The 18958-nt window shown below is 37.7% G+C and overlaps 1 protein-coding gene across 3 annotated transcripts in view; it reads right to left on the reverse strand.

Moving 5' to 3' along the window:
• The window catches only part of GRID2 (glutamate ionotropic receptor delta type subunit 2), a 1396175-nt gene that overhangs the window by 414424 nt on the left and 962793 nt on the right, over positions 1-18958 (reverse strand). The window lies entirely within an intron of this gene.

The raw sequence follows: 18958 nt of genomic DNA on the forward strand, positions 1-18958 counted from the left end.
GTATATCTTGGGGAGAAATGTCATGCCATCAATCCCGGTGCCAGATCCAGGAGCTTTCACGTTTGGATGCTTTGAAAATGTGACCAGCCTTCAGTCATATTCGGAGACGTTTGGATTAACTGGATGGTTTGTAGGGGCACATGGTGATTTGTGCTGCTTCCTTTTAAAGACTCTGATTTATTTCCTTGTATTGCATTTTATTTGTGGTTTCCAAAGTCATCAATACACTGGCAACTATTCCTAACAAATAAATGCTTTAGGTGCTTTCCATTAAAACTCTAGTTTCTCTTTGAGCTCCTCAAAAGGAGTTGAATTAAGAAAACTAAAGTGCATGTAATACAGGGAGGGGCAAAAGCAGATTAACAGTTGTTCATATGGGAAATAATACAATAATTAATAAATAATAATAATACAAGAATAAACTCTGTGCTTTGCATATTGACAACTGTAAACCTATTTTTACTACACCCTATATATCTTAAGAGAAAGGGATGCCACAATATAAACAAAAAGTCAGCATTTTTCTTATTAAAATAATTTGGAAAATGCTGCTGATTTGTTGGTTTCAACTGTAAAAGCACATTAAACTCATACAATGATATGTCATTCTTTATTGCAGAAAATGTTTAATTAGAACAGATCCAATTAGCAAATCCAAATGTGTTGAAAGTCTAATTATCAGAGATATTGTAGTCCTCTTGCCAATGTTAAAAACTTATGAAATTTCTTTTGAGCTTTTGTTCTCTTCTGAGGTCAACCAAATTCTATCCTCAATTATATTCCTTGATATGTACTTTTTCTAATTACGTTTTTAAGATTTCATTTTCCTAGACCAAATAGTATTCATGAAAAATGTGATCTACAATATTAAGAGAGGAGCTAAATTTCTAATGTGCTATCTGTTAGGTCGCCAAAGGAGGAACGCACCAGGCCAGAGTGGTGAGGGATTACAAATTTATTCCATCATCCGCACACCAGGTGGCTGAGCCTGGATGGCTCCAGCACCCAGTGAGAGGAGTCAGTGGCTTTTAAAGGACTTTTGGAGGGATTTTTCTGGGCAGAGACTTCTTTATGCATACCCGGAGGGGAGAGAATGAAATGTGGTCACTGCAAGTGAAAAGTGGTCTTCAGCAAAGGGAATGTCCATAGTGAAATGACCTGAAAAGTCAGTTCCCAGGGGAAGGGTATCAACTCAATTGCTCTATCAAACCTAGCACTATCCATTTTATAATTATAGTACTTAATTCTAAGTTGAATGGGTAGCTTTTACTACCTCATCTTGTTCAGAGATAAATATGTCTAAGCTGCCAAAGTAAACAGAGAAATTCATATTTTTTCTCCCTTTGAGTTTTTGGTTTTTTTTTTAGAGTTTTGTAAATGTATTGTCAATTTGCCCAAATAAATGACATATATTAGAGCCAAACTTGACCACAGTATTCTGGTGTACTGACTAGTCAAAATATTTACCACTGGAATAAATAAAACTTGCTGAACAGTTTGTTTCAGTGGTGCTCTGGACAAACATTTTAAAATGTATAATTTCAAGCTTCTTAATTCTGTCCTCCCTTCAAAATAACTAAATATAGCCAATGGTTTAAAAATTCTAAAATACTCTAGCATTGGGGGGTTTGAACTAATAATAAAAACGTAATTGAAGTAGGTAAAGTAGGTAGATCTATCTTGTCTTCAGACCTAGGCAATGACTTAAGCATTATTTGTACCATATATGATATTTCTTCCCTCTCTTTTTATTTTATTCCCATTGATTCTTCCAGTGGCCATGTCTTGACCAACCACACCCATCCCTTTGGACTTTTGGAGAACAGTTTTCTTTTTTAATCCTAGAAAAGTGTTCCAAACGATCCAATATTTTCATGACTCTGACTTTAGCAATTGCTAATGATAGTGTATGTGACCTAAGCCAATTGAAGTCCTTCCTTAAAGTTTTACTTTTAATAACAAGTGTATGCATGGTGGTCAAGTAAATAAATTGATATAAGTACTTATGTACTTTAATTTTTTGCCAGATTCTCCCACATTTATTATAAGACATAATTTTCTCCTCTGCTTGATGAAGGTTTTTCACCTTTCTATTTTCTTTTTTTCCCTTTCTTCCATCTTTCCTTCCATTCATTTATTTCTTGTTTTCTTTATTTTTCTCTATCAGACTCATATGTGTTTTGATTATATCACTTGTAAAGTTATTCCTGCTCTAAGTAACAACAGTCTGTATTTTAAGTTTGGTGATTCATTTTACTTAACTCAGTTCTTCATATGCACAGACTCCAATACTTAATGTTAGCAGAATGTTAGCTGTGGACAGCAAGAACTAGGATTTTCAGAGACTAAATTTTGAGGTATAGAAAGTTTAAGATACAAATTATCTGGAAAACTAGAAATAAAATATATCCACTCATCGGATATCAACAATGGGTATAACAAAAATTATTAAGAAAGTAAAGTAATACTTATTTCCTATATAGAACAATTATTTTTACAGTTTTTGTAATACTTTCTATATGCCAGCCATGGTACTAAACTCTTCATACAAGATTTCATTTAAGTCAAAACCGGTTTGGCTCAGTGGATAGAGTGTCGGCCTTTGGACTGGAAGGTCCCAGGTTCGATTCCGGTCAAGGGCATGTACCTTGGTTGCGGGCACATCCCCAGTAGGAGGTATGCAGGAGGCAGCTGATTGATGTTTCTCTCTCATCGATGTTTCTAACTCTCTATCTCTCTCCCTTCCTCTCTGTAAAAAATTAATAAAATATATTAAAAAAAAAGATTTCATTTAAGCCTCAAAATAAGTTTATGAGAAGGTCCTGTTATCATTATTACATTATAAGCAAAAACTAAGTACCCTACTAAGGTCACATATCTGCTAAGAGAGAAAACTAGGATTTAAACTAGTGCTTTTTAAAGTTCAGACTCAAGGTTTTAATTGTGGTGCTGTTTTGTAGTTTAAAAATTCTTTTCGTCAATATGATCTATTTAAGGTAGGCAGAGAAGATATTATTCCTATTTTATTGTCAAGGAAACAGACTCAGAACTGTTAAATGGCTGGCTCAATATAATAGCTAATGATTTCACATTTTGGTAATACAATTTAAAAGACAAAATCATCATTATTTTTATAAAACTTATTATGACATATACACAGTGCATAGAGCTTTGCTGATACTAGTTTACTTCTCAGAACCACCCTATGAGAAAGGTATCATTACTATTTTACTGAAAGGGCAGCTAGGTATCAAGAGATTCTGCTCTTTCCACTGGGATATATTTTATCAAGAGGCATTTAATAAAATAAGGAAAGTAGTAGAAAAATGAAGTGGACAAGATATTCTGAAAAATATTTCTGGAAATCTCTACTTTGTGTGATCAAATTTGTAAATATAAGCATGGCACATCGTATATTTACTCTAAGGCCTGACAGTGCTTCTCAAAATGTATACCAAAGGCCAAAGATGAAGTAAACATCAGCAACACACGAGGAAATGTTGATTATCCACACCTTTTTGAAAGATTTCTCAAGTTTTAAGATTCTTTAATTTCTGTTCATATCCGTTCACCTCCCAGAGGTTCACTTCAAGCTGTTCTGTTTGATTATAATAACCCTTCCTCCAATCATAGGCAATAAAAATGAGTTCACATAGATCCAAATTGAATTTGTATCCACAATGGGTCATATTCTTTGCAGCATAGCAAGATTGACAGGCATAGCGTTTGATTAAAATTAGAATTTCACTTAGTTTCAAATGAGAGGCTTATCTAACAACTTTTCTGTTTTCACTGTTTGAAATTTCATTAACTTAGCTTCCCTGGCTATGTGAAGAAGGTTGTTTTTGTCTGGTTGTGTTTTTGCTTTTCTTTCTGTCTTTTATTGTTTTAAACAATGAAGCCAAAGACTAGTAAAGAAAATGCACACAAAACCTCCCAATACTATTATTCAGTTGAGCTCTTTCTAAGTAAATAATAATAGAGTGGCCCCTGCAGCACATGATATTTCCAGAAAGTCATACGGTTGATGGCAAAACTAGATTCACTATCTTCTATGGTCTGACAATCCAGAGGAAATTTAAAAGGGATGCACAACTTAAAAAAAAAAAAAATTCCATTCAATTACAGTATATTGATTTCCTATAGTATGTTCTGGTTATTGCCTAAAGTCATCTTCAAAGCTTAAAAATGCTTAATGCTTTAATTATCTCCTTCATTGGAGCTTTAGCAATAATAATCTTGTAGCTTTCTGTTAAAATCAATGTAATATCTTGTGTTCAACAAACTGATTGATGTATTTGCAAGAGAATAGTAGTATGCTCTTAACATTACATGTTATGTCATTAGTAAATGCTCAAGTTTTAGATGTTTACTCTTTTTCCTCCAATGTTTTCACTTTTCATTTGTCCATGGGCTTTAAAAGATGATATCTGACTTACATCCTTATTTTTCAGCCAGTGTTACAATGTCAAAAAGAACTGAACTGTTCAACTTTAATTTTACGCTCAATAGCCTGTTGGCTTTAATAACAGGAGTCAAGAGAGCTCTTAATTGGGTGCCAAATGGAATTCCCTACATTTATTAGCTTGTATTCATATGGAACAAACGAAGCCTAACCATAGCACCAAATCTCCAGCTGCAGGACACAAGTATCCACTGTCTGAGGGCTGTGTGTTCCCAGCGACTACATTTCCTTTATTTGCTTTCTCAGCCTTCAAAGGAAAAGAAGGAGCAACAAAGGCAGAGGCAATGCAGCTGAGAGTCAACTATTTAGAAATGCACAGCTTTTATTTGGTAGATATTACCTCTGTAATGGATTTTAAGTATAAAAAAATACATATGGCAGGTTGAACACAATTTATAGAGTTAAATTGGAATGGTGTCCTCTTGGACATGTATAGGAGTGTAGTGTGACAGGAATCCCTCTAATAATAATGTTCTGTATGGAATTTCCACCTGCAAAATCAGTTCACTTTGTCAGACTTGCTCCCTAGGGGGTGATTATTCCTACAGTTTGGTCATTACCATGAAGTAATGGCTGTTCTTTAGATTATGTGCAATAGCATTAGCACTAGAGTTTTCTTCAGGATAAAATGTCTTTGAAAGTCAGGGAAAAAAAATCTCCTGATTCAACCATTTATATTTCCCTGTACTACTGCTGAAAAAAACAAACAACCCTTCTGTTGTATGTAATAATGTACAAGATGAACTTAAGTGATTTCCACGAATAAGGAATATAAACAAGAGAAGCCATATATATGAAAATAGCTCAAAGGTATTCTGTTTCATATATATGAAAATAACTCAGAGTTGTTATGCAGCCATAGTAGCCACTCTCAGTTATCAACTGGTATTTAACTGATTAATGATATTTTTTGATTCTTATGTTTTCTCTTCTTTTATAATTCTTCTTGGTGCAAACTTACTATCCTATAAAATAAAAGCCCAGTGATCGAACGGTAGAAGAACCAGAATGACCGGTCGACCAGTTGCTATGACATACACTGACCATCAGGGGGCAGATGCTCAATGCAGGAGCTGGCCCCTGGTGGTCAGTGCACTACCACAGTGGGAGTGCCGCTTGGCTGACCAGGATGAGCAGCTGCTCCCGCTGCAAACCCCGGGCTGACGGGCAGGAACCCGAGCTGTGATCATCACCTCCTTGCCCCAGGCTCCTACTCCTCACTCCCTGCCATCTCCTCTAGACACCTGCAGGCCGTGAAGTGCTGCCACTGGGCTCACAGAGCTGACCCCGGAGGCTTTGAGGCGGGTTCGTGGCCACCATGGGACTGAGGCCTACTCTGCCACATCTCAGTGCTATTGTCCCTGGGCCCGGCCCCAAACCTGTCCCCTGGAGAGGCGAGTACTCCAGCTCTATGGAAGATGCCAGACCAGAGAGCAACCACTCAAAGGGAGGGTCCACAGCCGCTTGGCTGACTAGAATGAGTGGCGCTCCCACAGTGGGCTGATCCCCGCAGGCCATGCCCCTACCAGTGCACAAATCCCGTGCACTGGGCCTCTAGTTACCCTATATTTAGAGGTAATATATTATAGTGTTTAAGATCAGAAACTACAAAACCAGACTACTTAGTTTGACGCTGCAGGGCAGGCATGTGATGTTGGGCCTCAGTTTTCTCACCTCTCAAATGGGAATAGTAAAAGTGACTTCCTCACAGGGCTGGTGGGCGTGTTAACTGGCTTAATACATGTTTAGAAATGTTTGTGGTACATAAAAACTAAAGAGGTGATCATTGTTATTCCTACACAATCAGTATTTTGCTCCTTACTCAGCCTTACCACCTGGAGCCACTAATTTCAGCGATGGAGTATGCTCAAAGATATGGTTCTCAACTTTGGCTGCATATTAGAATCACCTGAAAGCTTAAAAAAACACACACAATAAAACTCTGATGCCTCAGCCCAATCCCAGGACAATTAAATTAGACTTTTCAGGGGTGTTCTAAGGCATCAGTGGTTATTAAGTCTTTCCAGAGGATTTCAATCTGTAGCCCAGATTGAGAAACACTGCTCTAAAACTCCCTAACACCCAGGGAGCGCCATCTTCTAGGACCGTGGTTCTCAACCTTGGCTGCACATTAGAATCACCTGGGAATCTTTTTAAAATCCTGATTTCTGGGCCTCATCCTCCGGAAATTCTGTTTCTTTGTTATGGGGTGGGGCCACAACATTAGTAACAAAGTAACAGAATTTCCGGAGGATGAGGCCCAGAAATCAGGATTTTAAAAAGATTCCCAGGTGATTCTAATGTGCAGCCAAGGTTGAGAACCACTGTGCTAGGATGATTACTTGACCTTACACACTGTAGACATCAATTTTACTGACTTCCTTTGAAAAAATCTAACTAGGGACACTTTCTTAAATAAACAAGCTATTTTATTTTTCTTATCTATATATATAAAAGCCTAAGTGACTGAACAACCGGTCACCATGATGTGCACTGACCACCAGGGGGCAGCAGCTCAACACTGGAGCTGCCCATTGATGGTCAGTGCGCTCCCACAGCGGGAGCGCTGCTCAGCTGACTGACAGGCACCAGACATAGTGCTCACTGCTGGCGAGCACTGCTGTGACAGAGCGAGCCTCTCCAGATCAGGACTGACTGGGCGCATACCTGCAGCAGGCACAGCAGGGCCGGAATGAGTGGGAGCGGCAGGCAGGGTAGAACTCCTGGTTTCAGCCCAATCCTTTCAGGCCACGCTGAGGGACCCCTAGTTTTATATATTATAGGAAGCTATAAATTCTGTGAAGCCAGAATGATGACTACCTTGTCTACTCTTGTACTCCTACCCCTTATCATAGCATTAGTATATTGATACACAGTAGGTCCTGATAGATATCTAATCAACAAATGGATGAATTAAAATTCCTGCCCTGACTGGTTTGGCTCAGTGGATAGAGCATCGGCCTTCGGACTGAAGGGTCGCAGGTTCAATTCCGGGCAAAGGCATGTGCCTTGGTTGCGGGCACATCCCCAGTAGGGAGTGTGCAGGGAGGCGGCTGATCGATGTTTCTCTCCCATCGATGCTTCTAACTATCTCTCTCCCTCCCTCTCTGTAAAAAATCAATAAAATATATTTATAAAAAAAAATTCCTGCTATCCTCTTTACTCTCCTATTTTTATTTTTTGGTTCTCTAGTTCTAGCTGAATGAAAACAAAATATCCCAATCTAAGGCTACTATCATGTAATCTTGACAATTTTCGTGACTCTTCAGGGTGATTCCCCAGACTAAACTTCTACTAGTTTTTGTTTTCTTTCTCATCAGAATATTATATTTTCTAGTAATAGATTAACATTTAATGATTACAACCAGATAAAAGTTGCTGGATTTTCTTCTCTTTCATTTGGTTCTACCTTGAGATGCTTTAAAGGGAGTCTTCATTTTAAAATCACATTATAATTCTCCATCTTTTCTCCTATATTTTCCATTAAATAATTAATCACTTAAGGTCAGGGACACCACCTTAATCATCTCTGTGTGTCTCATACCTTTTACAGTGTTTTGTACAAGTAAAATAATTATTTTTATGAAAGTTACAAGGCTAATATAAATACCATATTTAATGTAAAGCAAGTCTATTGCACTTTAGATCTTTGTTCCCAATCTAAAATCAAGATGAAAATTTTTCTTATATTCTGCTCTCTTCAACATCTCTGCTTAGATATATCAAAGGCACCTCAAATATCTAAAAGATGAAGCTCATAATCTACTCCTTACCATCCATCTAGTTCCATTACTCAGAAACCAAGAAGTTAGTCTTACCACCTCTCACATTTAATTAATTGAAATCTACCAATTTCACCTCCTTAAAAAATATCTTGAATCCATTTAACTCCATCTCCAAGATGATTCCAAATTATAGCCAAATTTAAACAAAAACAATGGTTTTAGAAACATAGTTTCCTTGATTAGAAGAAACTTAGACATCGCCATTATTCAACAATTTATGTATTTTACTCATCCTTTAAATTTCAATCTATAACTTAGGGTAAACTTCCCTGACCACCTGTCCCTACCCCTAGGCTCCTTCATGTCACTCCAATACAGCATCATATTTTTCTCTTTTATACTAATATCGCAGTTAAGTATTTTAATTTATATTTTATATGATTAATGTTTATTGCACTAATTATCTGTAACTTTCTAAGGGGATCAGAAAAAAATTACTGTTTTGTCTTCCCCTTTAATAAATACATAATTCCTGGCACAAAGTGGGGCTCCAATTTTTATTGAATACTAAACAAATTTAGGTGATGTCTAAAAGAAGAAACTGAATATGTCTTGCAGTGATTGTTGATTGTTTTTTAAACAATGCCTTATATGAGATTCTCAATATATAGAGCCAAGACACTGTTCTGCCAGCTCATAGCTGAGCTTTTTAACTTTTTCCTAATTTGGAATGTGAATTAGCAACTCTCATTCTTCCTGGGTGCAAAAGGTGTGTAATAATGATCTTCCTGTGACCTGTTCTCACAGATTTATGTAATAAAGATCAAAAAATGCTTTATAAAAGTCTTCAAGTATGAGGATTGATTATTACCTAACTCTGTAGAGAATAAGTTGTCATATTAGAGCTCTAATTTCAACAATTACATAACAACAATAGCAATACTAAAAATAAGAGTAATATACAACCTATGCTAGGTGCTTCTTATATTCTAGGCCTCATTTTAAGGCTTGTACCTATATTACTTCACTAGAAAGAGAACCAAAAAATACCCATAAAATATAAATTTTTATGGATGAAACATTACTCATCTAGGAGAAAACCCTTTCAAGAAAACAGAACCATCTTTGTTTTTTCTTTTTAATACATATTTTTTATTGATTTCATAGAGGAAGGGAGAGGGAGAGGTAGAAACATCCATGATGAGAGAGAATCGTTTATTGCCTGTCTCCTGCATGGTTCCCACTGGGGATCCAGTCCTGCAACCTGGGCATGTGCCCTGACTGGGAATTGAACTGTGACCTCCTGGTTCATAGTTGATGCTCAACCACTGAGCCATGCTGGTGAGGCCAGAATCCTCTTTGAGGAGTCCGGCTTCTGGTCTAAAACCAAAGAATGGTTTCTCAGGCCTGACAGAGTCCATTACAAAGGCTTTACCTGACAGGCCTGTGAAACAAAGTTGCAGTCAAGAACTCAGGCCCCCTTGGCTGGCCATGCTTTTATGTGATATCTGCATGCAGAGCCCAGGAGCCTCCGTTCAGAGCTATCGGGCTTTGGGCTGAAGCCTCCCATAAGAGTTCAGAAGAGGGAGTAACCTTGAGGACACTATTCTCTATCTTAATCCTTAGTAATTTTCCATTCCTGTCCCTTCTCTTCTCCCTCCCCACCTTGACCCCTGGTCCATAAAATGGAGGGAACCTTTTGATCAGGATTCGCTTCAGCAGTGAGACAATCCTCCCCATCTGTACCCATATAACGGACCCTTGCCTGGTGCCATTCTGTATGTGGGGAGGAGGGGGGAAATGGAGCACTGGCAGAGCCTGGACCTTTCCTCTAGGCTAGCTTTTCCTATGGCAGTAAGTGAATAACAGCTTAATTGGTACTTTCATTTTGACTTGTCTTAATCGACTACTCCCACACCTGGCAGCTCAGTTCTCCCCAGCTCAGCTCTTGACATCTCTCATTTTATAATGATGGTTCACCTTTATTGAAGACTTCCTAGGAGTTAGGCATTATGCCAAGCTCTGGCTATCACTTATACTTTTTTGCTATAATCCTATCAGAGCAGTACTATAATTATTATAATTTTAACAGATGAGGAAATAGAGGATTAAAGAGCTTAATTGACCTGTTCTAGGTCACTCAGTTGGCAAGTGAAAGAGCCAAGATTTGAAACGAGGCAATTTAGCCCAGAACCCACTAGGTCATTTTGACCTCAATTAATAGCATACATTTTCAGAGGAGACTAGAGGAAGAGGCATAGAGAAAGCCCTAATTGGCTTTGAGTTCTTGTTTTTCTAGTTTAGCTCTATTTGTGTTTTGGGAATCTTGAGAAGTTGAACTTTTCTTATAAAAAACACACCCTTGACAGACCAAGATGGCGGTGTAGGCAAAGGCCTGTACTAGCTGCCTCCCACAACCACATCAAAATTACAACTGAAATACAGAACAACCATCATCCAGAACTTCCAGAAAGCTGGCTGAATGGAAGTCCTGCAACTAGAGAGGTAAAGAAGAAAGCACACTGAGACAGGTAGGAGGTGCGGAGACATGGAACAGGCTGGTCCAGCACTCACATGTGCCGCTTTTTTAATTGGGAGAGAGATCGTCTCTATGGAGGCCGCCCGGAGGAGTGAGGGGGTCCCAGCCTTACACCAGACCCCAGCCCAGGGTTCCAGAGCTGGGAAAAGAAGTCCCCATAACTATGGGTTGTAAGAACCAGTGCCGATTGGGGCTCAGTGACACAGAGGCTGCTGGAGACCCACCTGAGAAGGAACTGAATTGTCTGGCATCGGGCAGGAACTTGGGGTGGCTTTCTCTCAGAGGGAAGTGCTTGCAGGAATCATTGTTCCTGTGCTGGGACCTCCTCAATCGCAGGGCTGACTGGCAGCCATTTCTGTTTGCTCCACCCTGATGATTCCCTGAGACCTCACCTCATCCAATTTACAACCCCACCCAAGCTGTGTGCAATGGCTTTTGCATATGAATGGCCTGTCCTTGCTCAGGCTAAAATCTGTCAAATAAGCTACACCTGGGTCAGGGATCCCCAAACCTATCAATTAAAGGCCCAAGACCCGGCACCAGCACCAGCCTGCCTTGCTTCACAGCTGGGACTCCTCTGGGCACTGCCAAACCCAACACAAAGAAGAGGAATCTCATATCTCTCTGTAGCTCCTGCTGGGTGGCCTCAGGCAGTGGCTGCCTTTACTCCTCCTTAGAGACCCAGAGCCAGTGTGAGACTCAGTGGTCAGTGTCAGACCATACCAGATTACAACTCTACACATCCATAAGTGACACACTCAAGGGGCAGACTCAGTGAGCACCAAAGCCCCACTGAAGCAAGTACTTCTCCAGAGGGGTGTTTCCTACATAGCAGCTCTCCCACTGTATTTGCAGCTGGTCCTCATAGCCAATTGTCCTGAAGGTCAATTCCTCCCAGTGATACCAACAGCAATAAAATCTCAACTACAATAAGACTGTGCTTACAACCCACAAAGGGGTGCAACTAGAGCTCCCAGCTCAGGTAATTGGGGAGGCTGAGCCACTGGGCCCTATAGCACACTTAGTACACAAGGCCCCTCAACCAACTCAAGGAGACATAGCAGCTCTACCCAAAACATAGAAACAAACACAGGGAAGTAGCCAAAATACAGAGAAAAAGAAACATGTCACAAATGAAAAAAATGGAAGAAATCAAACTGCTGGATATAGAGTTCAAAAAAACAGTTATAAGGTTACTCAAGAATCTTCTAGAAATCTCCAAGGGACTTAGTGAGACTTTCATGGATCTTAGTGAGAATGCCAAGCACATGGAAAAGGACAGTCAGAAATTAAGCATACACTGACTGAAATAAAGAATAATATACAAGGATTCAATAGTAGAGTAGAATATCCAGAGAATCAAATCATGAAATATGAGGAAGCAAAAAACACCCAACCAGAAAAGCAAAAGGAAAAATGAATAAAAAAAATATGAAGATAGTGTAAGGAGCCTCTGGGACAACTTCAAGTGTATCAACATCCACATTATGGGGTGCCAGAAGAGGAGAGAGTGCAATATATTGAAAACCTATTTTAAGAAATAATGAGAGAAAACTTCCCCTACCTGATGAAAGAAATAAACTTACAAGTCCAGGAAGCACAGAACAAGAGAAACCCAAAGAGGACCACACCAAGACACATCATAATTAAAATGCCAAGGGCAAAAGACAAAGAGGGAATCTTAAAAGCAGCAAGAGAAAAGCAGTTAGTTACCTACAAGGGAGTGCCCATATGACTGTCAGCTGATATCTCAACAGAAACTATGCAGGCCAGAAGGGAGTGGCAAGAAATATTCAAAGTGATGAATAGCAAGGACCTACAACAAAGATTATTCTATCCAACAAAGCTATCATTTAGAATTGAAGGTCAGATAAAGAGCTTCACAGACAAGAACAAGGTAAAGGAGTTCATCACCACCAAACCAGTATTATATGAAATATCGAAGGGTATTCGTTAATAAGAGGAAGAAGAAGAAAAAAAAAGATAATAAATATGAACAACAAAATGGCAACAAATACATATCTATCAACAACTGAATTTAAAAATCAAAATAAATGAGTAAGAAATCTAATGAACAGAATAAACTGGTGAATAAACCAGAATCAGAGGCATTGAAATGGAAGAACTGATGATTCTCAGAGGGAAGAGGGGTCAGGGGGTGGAAAGAAATTAAACAAAGATCTTATATACATATATGCATTACCTATGAACACAGACAATAGGGTAGCAAAGTCCTGGGGTGGGGTGAGACCCAGGTGGAGGGGGGTTATGGGGAGGGGAAGAGGGACATCTGTAATAATCTCAACAAAAAGATTTAAACAAACAAACACACTCCTCTTTCTTGCCTCAGCTATTCAAATTGAGTTTCTATTAAATGGAACCAAAAAAATTCCGGCTAATATACATGGACATTGCTAGATCTTGTGAATACATTCTATAATGAAGTCAATGTAGGGAGAGGAAGATAGTTTTGAAAGAGTGGGCAAATAGTAAAGAATCTTGGGCTGGTTGTTTAAAGACCTAGGTTTTTTTTTCAAGAAAGAATCTACCTTTTTTAATCAGTATCTTCATCTGAAAATGAAACGGTTTTTTAAAGTAAATAAATTCTAAACTCATTTCTCACAACTCACAGCTTATTAGTGATTGGGTCTAATTTGTGAATAGCTTCTTATAAAATAGGAAAACCAATTTAAAAACTATATAAGGTCAATATAAATTATTGATAATGATAAAGGGGAGACTATTAGAATCACTAAATGGCAGGTTCCACAAAGGCAAAAATCTTTGCCCATTTTATTTACTGATATATACCAACCACCTACAGTTTACATATAATAAACATTTGTTGAATAAACAAATGGGTCTTCTTTTTCCCAAAGAATAAGTTAAATCTGAGTGCCCACAGGATTTTGTAGCATGCAGGATTTATCTGAGGGTGAAGGATAAATCAGCTAATCTCACAAAATCCTCTGTGACTCTACAATTGTTTTATATGACCAGATATATACCAAGACTCATTCCTGTGAAGGACAAAAGATAATTTCTCATTCAAATTTTCCAAATAACTCTCATGATAAGCAGTACAATCAGCCATTGCTTGTAGTTTATCTGATGCTTATACTGACATGGCACTTTTGTCTAAGTCAGTGTAATTTCTTCCTTTCCTGCTCCCTTTTTATCAGATGCCTCTGCTTATGCTCAAAACATGGATGGAGTGCTTGAGTTTCATGGGTAGCTGTGAATCATCAATTGATTCCTTATATCTCTGAGCATTCTTACCAGCTTTGAAGATAATTTTTATTCTATTGCAGGATATTGCAAACATTTAAACAATTGAACGATTGAGATGTCCATACATCAGGCATGCTTAAGTATGCTGGCATATTTCAGAAAAGAGTTGCTATTTTTTGATGGATTTATGTACTTTTCCAATTAATTTTTAAAAATTAATGATTTTAAATGTTTCCCATATCTACTTCCATTGATAATTATTAGCTATACTCATACACATTTGATAAGTATAAGAAAAGTCAGGGATATTTGGAAGAGGTCAGGATTTACTGATAATAATAATCTGCAAGATATTTAGCAATAAATAATCTAGTGGACTCTAATACAACACTGTGCATAATGTAGGTATGTTATTTTACCAACACTCAATATTCATAATCAATAAGACAGTTATTTACGAAACATCTGCTGCACTTGTGTTACATAGAATTGCATCTATCATAGGATACATAGAATATCATCTTTCACCTCCAAGAATTTGTGATATTTTTGAAATGATAAATCAGGACTATATATATATATATATGTGTGTGTGTGTGTGTGTGTGTGTGTGTGTGTATATATGCATATATATTAGAATATATATCAGCTAATGTATTAAAATATATATGTATATATATGTATATATATTAGAAAGACCTACAAGAAAGTCCATTAGGCAGCATGTTACTAACTTCCAAAAGACTGATATAAATAGTAAGTGCTCTGCACTTAAAGAAGCAAGATATCTGTGAGAAAGAACCAGACTTCATCAAAGAAAATGATTTAAAAAGCAGAGCACTATGCAGTAGTCTGTCAGTAAGATAGCCATGGAAATTTCCTCCTATGCCTGTGCGTGCATACTGATCTTTCATCACGAGGTAGAGTTCACTCCCACTCTCCTTGCATCTGGATTAACTCTGTGACTTCTTTTCACCGGTAGAATATGGCAGAAGGAATTATATATGATTTCAGGGCCTGGGCATCTAGAGCTTTTGCAACTTTTTTTTTCTTTTTAGAAACCAACAATCAAGTGAGAAAAAGGTTGGACCAGAATACTGAATAATGAGAGACTATGTAATGAGAGGAGTCCTGTGGAAGAGAACTAAGGGACTCCAGGCAATAGCCAGCACCAAGGCAGCAGACCTGTGAGTGACATCACCTTGGATCCTCTGACCCCCAACTGAGCCATCCCAGTTAACACCACGTGGCGTGGCGCAGAGGTGATCCATCCCCTCTGAGTTCTGCCTGAATACACAACCACAGAATGCTCGGCAACAAAACAGATTTTGTTTTAAGCCAATTAAAGTTTGGGGGTGTTTTGTTATGCAGTAATAAGTAATTGAAACAAATGGCTTATGGACATTCAATGGTCACCTTTGCCTTTGAAATTGACTAGATACTCAAGGCTTCAATAAGGCAGTATAAAGTTGTACATATTTTAGGGATATTCTTTAATTTCACCAATATTTTCCTTTATATCTTAAAGCTTTAAAAAAATGTTTCCTTACTGCAATTCAGAAAGGCATTTCTTTTTTGTGATACCTGATGGAAACACTTTCAAAATTGTCTGTGCTTTGGAAAATAAGGCAGACTAGATCATGATTTGTTTCCTTTGGCTGTCATGACAAATTACTGCAAAGTTAGTAGTTTAAAACAACATAAATTTCTTCTGTCGCAGTTTCAGAAGACAGATCTGAAATAAAGGCATTGGCAGGGCCATGTTCTTTCCAAAGGCTCAAGGGGAGAATCTTTCCTTGCCTTGTCCAGCCTCTGGTGGCTCCAGGCATGCCTAAGCTGTGTTCCACCTATCTCTGCCTCCATCTTCACATGGCCATCACCTCCTCTCCGTTTTCTGTCTCAAATCTCCCGCTGCCTCTCCTTTATAAGGACATCTGTCATTGGATTTATGGCCAAACTGGATAATTCATGATGACCTCATCTTCATTTTATCTACAAAGACCTTTTTTAAAAAATAAGATCACATTCATAAGGTCTGGTGGTTAGTTCATGGACATATCTATTTTTTTTAAGTGTAAGGGGGTAGTCAACTTACTACAGATCACAATTTTAAATGCTCATTTTAGTATCAAAAATTTTTATGCAATTTAGTTAAAATGCAATCTCTTTGGGGAAAGGCATAGTTTTAGGAGATCCATATCCATTGGAGACAATTGATTTTCTGTGTATATTGATTGATTTAAATTTCCTCAAATTAGAATTGAGAAAGCACTTGCCAAACAATAATGAGTTTGCTCTTGCAGTGCCTCTCAAATAAGTTTCTCTTGGTACTTATTACCTAGGGCATTATTCTAGAATTTACCCATTTATTTGTCTGTTTTCCCAGCAGAAATTTTAGCACGGCTGGAGTCATCTTTTTATTCATTACAATATCGTCAGCACTTTTGTATCACTAAATTATAGTAGATAATAATGGTTTTGATTCAAAATATTTTTTCTTTATTCTCAATACATTGAACTTGGTTTAACAGATGCATTGGTAGACTAAGGTAGATAGAGCTATATTTTGAATATACCTTTTTATCTGCTATGGAGAAAAACTGTATAGTGATATAGAAAAAAGAGATCTCTCACTTATTTACTCTAATCTATATTTGGCTTTCTAAGGCCAACTGTAGAAAATGGAAGGGAAAGAATAAACTAGTGTGATTACCTACAGTCAGATATAGATTCTGAAATCAGAGTGCACCCACCTCAAATATTTTTAAATATCTTTTACAATCTATATTTTCATCAATATATTAATGTAGTCAACCTTTTGGTTGATCTTTAATTCAATTATGTTATATTTAAATACATAATTTGTCTTATTTAAAATAGCAAGTAAAGAGACAGAATAAACTTTTACTAAAAGCTGGTCATTTAGCCAAAACTGGTTTAGCTCAGTGGATAGAGCGTCGGCCTGTGGACTGAAAGGTCCCAGGTTCGATTCCGGTCAAGGCCATGTACCTGGGTTGCGGGCACATCCCCAGTGGGAGATGTGCAGGAGGCAGCTGATCGATGTTTCTCTCTCATCGATGTTTCTAACTCTCTATCTCTCTCCCTTCCTCTCTGTAAAAAATCAATAAAATATATTTAAAAAAAAAAGAAATGTTATTCAACTGGGAGCTTATCCTCAAGAGATTATCCTCCCAGAACACAAACTAACTTTTCTCCAAAGTCACAAAAGAATAGAATAACCAGATGGACACAGGCTTACAGACAAGAGATAAAGACACAGATTCAGGAGAGATACTTGGGTAGTATCAGAAAATTTGGAATGAAAATTTAGAATATAAACAGACAAAAACAGACCATTCTCTTAGCCATACCTTTTAAGGAGTATCTCTAGCTCTTTAATAAAAATCCTGGGGTGGGCTGGGCTGGTATGGCTCAGTGGTAGAGCATCGACCTATAGACCAGGAGGCCACAGCTCGATTCCCAGGTCGGGGCATATAAGGCATATGCCCAGGTTGCAGACTCCATCCCTATAGCATGGAGAAGGCAGCTGATCAATGATTCTCTCTCATGATGTTTTTAATCTCTCTCTCCCTCTCCCTTCCTCTCTGAAATCAATAAAAATATATTGTAAAATATCCTGGGATGGGGCAGGCACTGGGAGGAGGGGGGCTATTAGGAGAAAAATTGGGAAACTTCTATAATACTGTCAATAAAAAATCAATTTAAAAATCTATATTAGAATTTTATCACGTTTATGAATTTTGTGAACAATATAGTAAAATGGGATTTTATTATTATTATCTTCATTGCCTAATTTATCAATAATTCCCTTTACTATATCCAACATAAATGCACCTGGGAGAAGCTGATTAACTTATAACAATTCTGGAATCCTTAGAATAGAAATAGATAAGAACTTTCCCGTGTATAATGCAGTTTTAACAAGTTTTATTTCTCAGGAATATTGACTCAGTCATTATAATGAACATTTAAATATAATCCTCTACTAAAATTGGAGATAGCATCTTCTTTTCTTTATATGAAAACCAGTTTGGAGATTTATTAAAATGTAAATTTAATTCCAAGAGGTATTAATTTGGTTAAAATAAGAAAAATTCTCTGGATTTAAACATATTAAATTATTTTCAAAACACAGATATACAGAAAATAGTCTGGCTAAAAATTCTGCCTAATATATGAATTTTTGAGAAAAATATGACAATCATTATATCTACTGTAACATGGGGAATGTAACCTACCCCACCATTCTCTTGACATTGTTTCTGTAAATGCTGACTCAAATATGTAGCTTGCAGATAACAGCATGCTTGTATAAGAATACTAGGACCTAACTTCAGAAGATACAAAGTCTGACCTTCAGTTATCTCAGTTCTGGGAGATTTGCTGACCTTCAACCATAGAACTAGGATGACTTAGAACCAGGAATGGACTGTACTGGCTTGCATATAGAGCATTTTTCAACCCTCTTCCTTAGATTTATTTGTTCTGTTTTCCCTTATAAAAACCTCTGCTTGCATTGAGATGTGGCAATGGGCTTTGGAAAAGAGTCCCCCCTCTTCTCAATATGCCAGCATTTGAATAAACCTCTTTCCTTTTTCACCAGCATCTGTCTCATGAATTTAGTTTTTGTTGTGGGAGCTAGTTGAACTTACGCACTACCATTTAGGGAGGGTTCACTGTGCACCTGAAATTGTACAGAGCATTCACATTCATTATTTCATTTAATCGTAATCACAAAGCCCTCTTAGTTCTAAACAATTAAGTTTAAGCTTTATAAAATTAGTTCCTGCATTGAACATCTGCCCCCGGTGGTCAGTGTGCATTATAGCAACCAGTTATTCTGCTGTTCAGTCAATTTGCATATTAGGGTTTTATTATATAGGATACTAGAGGCCTGATGCACGAAATTCATGCAAGAGTAGGCCTGCCTTCCCCCGGCTGCTGGCACCAGCTTCCCTCTGGCACCTGGGACCTGGG

Source organism: Myotis yumanensis, unplaced genomic scaffold (assembly GCF_028538775.1).
Source record: "Myotis yumanensis isolate MYYU_CA2020_CCGP unplaced genomic scaffold, mMyoYum1.0.hap1 SCAF_1, whole genome shotgun sequence".
NCBI classification, from domain to species: domain Eukaryota; kingdom Metazoa; phylum Chordata; class Mammalia; order Chiroptera; family Vespertilionidae; genus Myotis; species Myotis yumanensis.